Genomic DNA, 9,880 nt, shown 5'->3' with positions numbered 1-9,880 from the left:
ATTCTAAATTGGGTTTATTTAGGCAACATTTATTGTTATTCTGACTCTTTACATCATATTTACATACAGTAGATTGGCCTAATGGCATTTTTGCATCACATTCTAGCTACTAGTGATGGGTATTCCAGTTTTTTTTTTTTTTTTTGGAGAACCGGCTCTTTTGGCTCGGCTCACTAAAGCAGTTGGCTCTTTCGGCTCCCAAGCGACTCTTTAGACTGTTTTGTTGCAAGCAGGACTAAACCAGAACTGAACCAGGACTGAAAAAGGACTAAACCAGGACTAAAACAGATTTAAACCATGTGTGAAACAGGACTAAACCAGAAGTGAACCAGGACTGAGTGTCGGGACTCGGTCTCTATCTCTCTCTCAAGACCAAGATTAGTCCTGCTTTATTCATTTTATGCTGAACTGCAGCCAAATATGCACTTTTTTTTTTTTATCCTGTGCACACGCAGATTTCTGAAAGTTTCGTTTTCAGCCGCTGCTGCTGTCAAACTACGGGTCTACATGCGGCATGAAGAGAAAAAGTGAGAAAAAGAGAAAACACGGCTCCCAATAAGAAACATGCTCCCGTTGTTCACTTCAAAGAGCCGACTCTAAGAGCCGCTTCGATCGCGACCGACCCATAACTCCTAGCTAGAAAAGAACTATCCGCTATTAGCCTTTAGCCGTAAAAACGTGCGCACCGCGGTAATTAATTATATGCATAAATGTGGATCATTCACAGCTCATTTACATATCAATGCAGGTCCAGTAACAAATGTACGGACAATATAGTCACTTTACAATAGGCCAATAGAAAACAGCCTGTTTATGTGCGGGAGCTACAGCAGCTAATCGCTAATAACAAATAGCCAAAACAAAATCTTCAAAGTCGATGTATTTCCAACACTCACCGCTCACACAGGCTCCTCCTCACATCACAAGTCTGCACTAATAAAAGTTTTAATCCAGATGGTTTAGTCCTGTTAAATCCTGTTTTAGACCTGTTTTCGACCTGGTTTAGTCCTCGTTTATACCTAATTTAGACCTGGTTTTAGACCTGGTTTAGTGTCTGGCAATGAGTGGAATTACAAAAAAAAAAAAAAAAAAAAAAGTGAAAACAGGAAAATACCGCTGTGTAATCCATTTATTTCAACCAAGTAACTGTAATCCAATTACCACTCACTTAAACAGTAACTGTAACCGAATACAGTTACTCATAATTTGTACTCTGATTATGTAACTCTGGTACATTTAATCCATTACTCCCCAACACTGGTTATATTCTGAACTTGGCTTTTTCTAAGGGTGACCAGACGTCCCTATTTACCTGGGATAGTCCCACTTTTGAGCCCTGTGTCCCCTGTCCCAGCAGATTTATCAAAACCATTGATTTGTCAGCTTGTCAATTGTTGGCAACAATTTAAAACAACAACAAATCTGAAAATTAAGATAAATACATATTTCTACGATTATTTGTCTTGTCTTTGCTGCATGAACAAAAGGAACAGGAAGAAGATCAATCTTATAAACCCTTTCACAGATAAAAAAATGTAACATTTCTTTAATAATTGTTCCCCACACCAAAAACCAAACAAGTCACCAATCAATAAGCCATATGCATGTTACAGTATCTCTTGTGCTTTCATTAACTTTAAACATTTTCCTTAGTCACATAGTCCATCATTATTTTATCCTTGTACATTTTCTCGAATTTAGAAACACTAGTGCAACTTAAAATCATGATTTAACAAGTTCCACATCTTGACTCTCTACATAGAGACACATTTCTGTTTTAATGTCATCCTTGAGAATACAGTTCGGAAAAAAATATTGTCTTCTATGGTCACAATCCTCCGAGACAAACGTAAAAAGATTTTGTAGCGTTTCGGGTAATTGTCTTTGTTTGGCTCTCCACAGAACTAGTAAAATTTTAAGATCAACTAAGTCTTTAAACTTTAGTTGATTAGACTTAACAAACAGATGAGTGGTGTGCTCTCTCAGTCCCTTTTTATTGATTATTCAAATTTATACCAGAAATGTCCCTGGTGTCCTTATTTTTGACCAATTTGTCGCCTGCCAACAGTAAACAGAGGCATACACGGTAATTTGTTTAGGTAAAATACAAAAAAAGCTGCTTAAAAATGACCAAAACACAAAGAAAATGTGACTATACACTCACATGTTCATCATGAATGGTCTCTGCATAACAATTTTATTATTATCAGCCATAAAAAAAAAACTAAAAAAAACAGGGATGTTTTTTTTGTTTTGTTTTTGTTTTTTTAAAATTCTGGTCACCCTACTCTTTCTCCATTTGGATATTTGACTAGTTTTATTTCAGCCTGTCTGAAACTTCAATTCATATTAAAGTGAAATGGCTAATTTGACTTCTTATCAAGGTCATGGTGATCAAAATAGCGAGAGAGATCTGACTGCAGACCTCCACCAAGAGGACCCAACCTGCAGGCCACCACCAGGAGACCCTCATGTGACTTATTTCTACCCACGGGTCTCTAAAGGCAAAAAACAAAAAAAAAAAACAACCAACCAAACAAACAACATTTCCTCACTACGTTTTAAAACATAAGCTTACAAAAGTTCACATTGTATTACACTAAAGACAGGCCCAAAACGATTTCCTAACTTTAACCATGACAGATTTGTGCCTTATATAAAGCAGACACAGGGCCTACTAAAGCAACACATGGACAAACTACATAAAACGCCTCTGGGTTTTTACACCATTGTACATATTGACAGTTTGTGACAACTGTTAATTTCCCTACACAAGGAAAGTAGAGCAGAGATTCATTTCAAATTAGTTTTAGGAATATATTGGCAATTATATATTTTTTTAAATATTTGAAATGAGATGTATCACCTTCAGTAACCTTTAATAGCGAACTAAACTAAAAAGTAAACCAATGAGAACATGTCAGTGGAAGAGCGTCCTGGATAAATAATGATGTGACTAAGAAATATATTGCAGCTAATGAAACGTAAACCACAAAAGGAAACTAAACATGCCTGTGACTCATTGGTGTCTTGGTTTGGGTGGGGAACGATTATGATTTTAATGATCTGTGAAACGAGCAGGGTTTATAAGATTTATCCTTTTCCTGTTCCTTCTGCTCATGCCAGTAAGAAAAGGCACATAATGAATGGAACCTGGATTTTTTGTCATTCTCTTTAAATTAAAGCAAACAAAATGAGATGACAAGAGAAATACATAAATACAATATAAATAGACTTAAACTTAGGCAAAATGTATTGATTCACAAAGGAAATTATTTGGGCACAGTAGCTCACACATCACAATATATTATTATAACAAAGATCAAAAATATAAATGGCCATAATACATTCTAAATAAGTAGCAAAAAGGAGCAAGAGGCTGGTGTCAAATAAGACATAATTATATAAATGTAGTACAGTAAAAAATAAAACTGAAACACTTTATACAAGCAGTCGTAGGAAGATGAGGTGAGTTGTAGTACAGTTGTAGGGAGTATTATGTGTTGCATAAGGGTGAGTTATTGTACAGTTGTAGGGAGTATTATCTGTTACATAAGGGTAAGTTGTTGTACAGCTGTAGGGAGTATTATCTTTTACATAAGGGTGAGTTGTTGTACAGTTGTAGGGAGTATTATCTGTTACATAAGGGCAAGTTGTTGTACAGTTGTAGGGAGTGTTATCTGTTACATAAGGGTGAGTTGTTGTACAGTTGTAGGGAGTATTATCTGATACGTAAGGATGAGTACATACATACATAAATTACAAAACACAGAATTGCAATATCCGTAGTATTATGTTGCTGATTAGCCAAATAAATACATAAATACATACAGTACATACATGAAAGAGATCAAAATTGCTGTTGTTGCTGATTTTCCTACTTGAAAATAATATAGGCCTAATCTATAAATTCAGAGAAAACTTTCAGCATTGGGGATCTGAGGCAAAGCTCCAACACATACTTATCTTATTTTCAATACTCAAATTAACTAGTAATAATACAGGTCAGCAGTAAATCATCTGAATAGCCTGTCTACCACCTCATGCGCACACACACACACGCACACACACACACACACACACACACACACACACACACACACACACACACACACATACATGCACACACACATATGCACACACAGACACACACACATAAGGCCCACACTGTCACCAGCCCCTGTCACCTTTGTCCCTATTTGTCTGTAATCTTTGATCGTAATGTCTGTCTTGTGTCTTGTATGTTGTTTGGTTCCTATTTTTTGTAATATATGTAGTTAGCAAATAAAATAAAATAAAAAAATAAAATAAAATAAAACTTTCAGCATAGGCTACAAAACATTTTGGTCAATTCTGTTTCTCAGTCATAAGGCTAATGAATTCACGTTCTGATCCAGTGACAGTTCTGTAGGACGACTGTACTGCCACTAGAGGGAGCTAGAGTTCCAAGTATGTATCATGTTTATATAGTCCTATTAAAAATAACCATAATGCACTTCACATTTCACTGTTTTCAAAAGCATTACCGACCTCGCATTTCACAGACAGTAAGCCTGAAATGTACTGACCTCCATCTATATTTTTTTGTCTATTTATCGCTTAATTTATTTAGTAGGATATCCATACTTTAACTCTTGTCCAAAATGTTCCTAGACTCTGCTTCATTAACTTGTCACTCATGAATGAAGAATGGGTCAAATGCAGAGAGCTCATGTGAACAATAAACACCTAAAACTCACCTATATTATTCACTTTAATTGTACCCCAATGCACATGAGGCAGTCTAACCCACACTTGCCTTAGTAATTGCTTTATCAAGTCCTCTTTGTAATTATAATTTCAAACTGTGGGAGCAGACACAGTGATAACCATCCAGCTCATCTCCTTTATCGTTTCCTTCAATGTAGACCTTCTTTGAATCCTCTCCTTTTTGGTCTTACATATAGCTTTTAAAATACTTGATAGAAAGGAGCAGAGATAGGGTTATTTCCCTCTTTACCTCTTTGGGAGATGAGGAGAGCATTTGAATAGCGTTAGGTAAGGCTCACACCACCGGCTTAAAGGCATAATCATGACACAATTAAGATAAATTCACAACGAACGCTGGTGGCAAGAAAAGCAATTTTTACATGCTGTAATGGAGTCTGCTGACAGATTAAGATAGCAGGTGATTGGAGGGGGATGTATTGGCTTAAGTCTTAAGAGCGGGATCCAGGTGGCCCCAGGTGCGCTTCTCGAGTTGCCTCAGAGGAAAGACAGTTTTGATTTTTGAAAATGAAAGAAACGTTTGAGTGCTGGATTTGTGAGCTCTTATAGTGTGGATTTCGACTAACATCTACTTCGGTATCTTTACTTTTACTCCTTTTCAGACAAACTTGGAGCAAACAGGTGAAAAAAACATGTAAAAACTGACTCATACTATGATTCAAATTCTTTACATAAGCTATTTGTCAACAATTTTTAAAGTACTTTAATATTGAGTTGTAAAGGTGAACTGAATGTGTCATAATTTTGTTATTTTGAAGACATTAGTGAGTCTTGCAATGATTTTGATTGCCCCAAAATGAAAAATCAAGCACAAACTGTGTCAAATTGACCTGGATTTTAGTGCTGAAAAGCCGTGTTCACCCACTAGATGGCGCTAATAGAACGGCATATTTATTAGTTACGAAATCTAACGTAATATTTCAATTACAACCATGCTGGAAACAACATACAGTTTGTGGAATAATTACTTGAAACTAAATGTGTGTCATATCAGAAAATGACTCCTAGAATAGGCGTACATTATAACAGTGAACAGGTTTCCATGGAGATGTTCTTGCTTGGCTATGACATGTTAAAAAAGCCATACTGTCAAACTTTCTATCCTGTTCAGATACATTTCAAGCTTCAAATTACACATTGCTTCACTTTTCTCTTACATCTGCCGTGTTGTGGTTTTGGCATAATCATTTTTACCATTTAAACATGTTTTCAATTTGCAAATCTGGCACAAAACACAATTTTTATTTACCAAGTTAACATGTTTTCAATTTGCAGATCTGGCACAAAACACACATACACCCCAGATTTCCACAATTCTTTGGACATTACATTGACTTACATATTTAATTAACCTATTTTAACCCATATGTAAACTTTTAACCATCTAATAATAAAGAATTTACATCTTGAGGACCTGATTCTTTTTCCCATATGAGAGACAAATCCACATGAAGTGAGATTTAAGTCTCTACAATGTAATAAAGACCTGCCCACATGAAAATCAAACCATTCATTTTCATAATTCATTTAAAAATATTTCCAAAAAAGACAGGGTCCCATCTGTGCCTGGGTCAATTTGGATTTGAGGACCCAGACCAGACTGCAATCCCGAGCGATGTAGACTGGCACAGTTCAATCAAGCCACACATTTCCATGGCTCTCAATGCCCTGTCCGATACATAGGCCATAGAATAGACCCACCATCTGAAATTTCTGCTCAACTTTAAGCCTTGAATAAATAAATTTGCCCCCATATTTGTCCTGCACTGGCTCCGAGCATGTGCATATCTGTGCCTTTTTAAATCTGTTTGAGGGGTGCCGTGTTGAGTGATTTTGGAGGGAGAATGGGAGTGTTTCTTTGGAAGTGTCAGCAGTTCTGTCGTGCATTTGTGGAGGAGGTACAGAATGGTACAGGACAAGTGGCGTTGTGGCCAGTAGAGGGCGCATGTGCACAGGGAATGCACCAAAGTGTGAAGAAATGGATCATCTGTTTATTTTAGTGTACACACATCTTTCTTTCAATAATATAAACAGACTGTCCTAACCAAAATATATTCCTGATTGAAAAATGTTGAATAGCTTTTTAAACTTTGAACATGCCATTGCATACTCAAAGTTGTATTTCATTTGATTCATACATGTTTGAGTAATCCTGTATTGTCCTGCATTTGAGGCTTGAGTAGCGTCTTTTTTCACCCACCCCCCTATCTCCGCCTCTCTCTCTACATATTTGCAATTATTTAGATTCAAGGTCATGTATAAGATTCATGGATTCATACATGGAAATTTGCAAACATAAATTTTGCTGTTTTGAACAAGAAGCCATAAAATTTGTTTCTATCAAGGCATTTTATATCCATGTTTCAGCTTCAAATGAACTAATGTCAAATAGTAATTTAATGGCTCTGCCTGTCAGCATCATGTGGTGGTGATCCAAGTGTTCCTCCATGTCCATACAGAAATCATACAAAATGGTTTCACTGTATTATTGCTTTTTTTTGTCTTAAGATTTTTTTTATGTCAACTAAAAGATGTAGAATTGAGCACACATAAACACTGTGATGACGAAATATCAGGCTCTTGGCTCTGTAAAGAAATGTCACTGTGGTTGGACTTGTTAGCAGAGGCTATTGCTATGTTAGTGAAAATGTGGAATGTATTTTTATTGTCTATTTTTTTGCTTGGTTTATTTTGTATACCACTGTGATTTCTGGAAACATCCACATGTCTGTAGTGAGCACATTTCTAGTTTTGTCACTTAAAATTGTGCTTCATTCATTCACTAAGATACTGGTCCATGGCCTCTATCTAAAATTTGGACATCATCACATTCTAGAGCATGAACCTGACCCATTAGCAGCATTGCATTGTGGGATAGAGTGCCCCGGCCCTCCCCGGTGCCGAGCAGGTTCCTGGTGGATGGTGATGGAGAATGAGAGCAGCAGAGAGGATTTGGAGAGGGGCGTCCACACAAAGACATTGTCTGAAGTACAGGCTCCTCGCTGTGCTGCGCCGCAGAGACAGGCCTTTAGTATTTCCTGTCAAACGGGCCATTGTTGCTTTTAGTTCACCTTAAGTGTCTAGACAGTGGTTTTGCTGCTCCGCTGGTTCTCTTGGATTGAGGCCAAATCTTCACTCCTGAGGCGATAAGAGTCTTATCAGGCTGTTAGCGGGGCTGGAGACTGGAGCAGAGCTCAAGTGCAGTGTCAGTCAGGTGGGAGTGTGGGCACCTGAGAGAGAGCACAGGCACAGGTTTACTATGAGCCGCACTATGGCAACAAAGAAGCATAAGCACCAGGCCTGGACACTGATCAGACCAGACCACGCAGGGAGATGCTCTTTCAGCAGTGTAGTCATTCACTACATATCAAAGTTCTATTTACAGTTGCTGAATTAAAGGGGCACCATGTATGTTTTAGGTGGAAGTTCTTAAATGTTTCCTACATAGAAATGTTGTTTTGTCAGGAGTGGTCCACAATGACATATAACTTCGGAGAAGGTCCGAACCACCAGCCGCTCTCTGTGTACCACCTGCTCCAAGTTCTGGCTCCAGATTTGGGCGTCGGTGACACCAATCCGGAAGTAACTGGCCTTGTTTTTTCTCTTATTCATAAACTACTCTTGGTCTGACCATTTTTTTTTCTCAGATGAAGATCCCCAAAACAGAGCTTGTGGGATTGTTCACACAAGGTCACTGAAACCCATCCCCATGCAGGTTAAGGTAGCAGTTCAAGGAGGGGTGCTTTTTATTTTTGTCCAAGTCTGTTCATTCACAGATTCCCCTACAGTGTGAATCATAATAATTTCAAGTATCACTAAGGAAAAAGACAAACATCCATGAATAGTAGATCACATCATCAGCTGGTTTCACTTCGTCGAAACCTGTCTGGTCTTGCAGTGTTAGAATTCATTCACTCGACGGTAGGTGGGTACTTTTTTATTTAACCAATCGCTGCTATTTTGTCGTGACGTATGTAATGTGCCACTAATGAGGCTAACTGGTTTTAAGCTTTTCCCAAATCCTGTAGGAAGACGAGTAATAACATCTTTCCCCTTGATAAAATTCACCAAACATTGTCTTTGTTCTGGCTTTAAATGCTCAATCACGGGATATCGTTGACAACACAGAATATATGACTCTTCGTTGATTGGCTGGTGCCCGAACTCACTCTTCCGGGTTTTTTTCGAACTATCTAGTGTATTCCAATTCCTGGCCTAGTCACTGGAGAGAAATTAAATTGAGTGGAGGCACTAGGTGGCGCCAGCCTGACTACGATGACATAGCAAGTTGTTTGAAACTGTCAAGTCACTCAATGATGACCTTGATGACGAAATGTTCATACTTTTTTAAATAGTAATTTTTACAACAAGTGAAGCATTTCATCTTATTTAAATGTGCACTATGTAACTTTTCTGGTGTGCGTGTGTCAGGAAGGTGGTTTTGAGGGGTGGTGGTCTTGTCTTTACATTATTATTTTGCTTGGAGTGTTCCACATTCTCACATTTTTCACATTTACTCAGTTACATGTATTTTATTGGTTGTAAAATACCTTGAAAACATTCATTACTATACTGTGAACAGGGTCACTTCTCCACAGATCTAACCTGTAACTTCACCTGGATATGGATACGTTCCAGCCAATGCAATGACATTTTCATGAAAAGTTAGTACACCATTCGTATTCTTTATGTAATCTTTTCATTGATCTCTCTGTATCTCTGCATTCGTCCTCAATAAACACATAAGGTCACGTGAAGGTGTCTCAAACATGCTCCAAAACCCAGTGTGTGTAGAAGCGCATAGAAACAGCTTTGAAACAATACAGCAACCTCCGCTCACCATAGCCACTTTTTGCTCGCTGCGTTTCTACACAATGTTAAATTATGAGACTGAGGTCATCCTTTGGCGTACAATGAGGAGCCGGCATTCTTCGCGAACAAGGGGCAAGAGGGTAATACAACGTCTATTCAATGGCTTCTCTTTATGTCTGTCATTGCTGGAAAATGTTTGTTGCGAAAGTCCAAGGTCCCTCAAGTAAAAATCAATGGGAGGGATTGTGTACTGGTCCTTGTTTGAAGTCTATTGAGGCTCTATTCCCCGGCCAGGTAACAC

Source organism: Boleophthalmus pectinirostris, unplaced genomic scaffold (genome assembly GCF_026225935.1).
Source record: "Boleophthalmus pectinirostris isolate CB_2022bp ecotype Guang Dong unplaced genomic scaffold, ASM2622593v1 HiC_scaffold_7, whole genome shotgun sequence".
Lineage (NCBI taxonomy): Eukaryota > Metazoa > Chordata > Actinopteri > Gobiiformes > Gobiidae > Boleophthalmus > Boleophthalmus pectinirostris.
The sequence above is the reverse complement of the archived record's forward strand: the minus strand, read 5'-3'. Positions refer to the sequence as shown.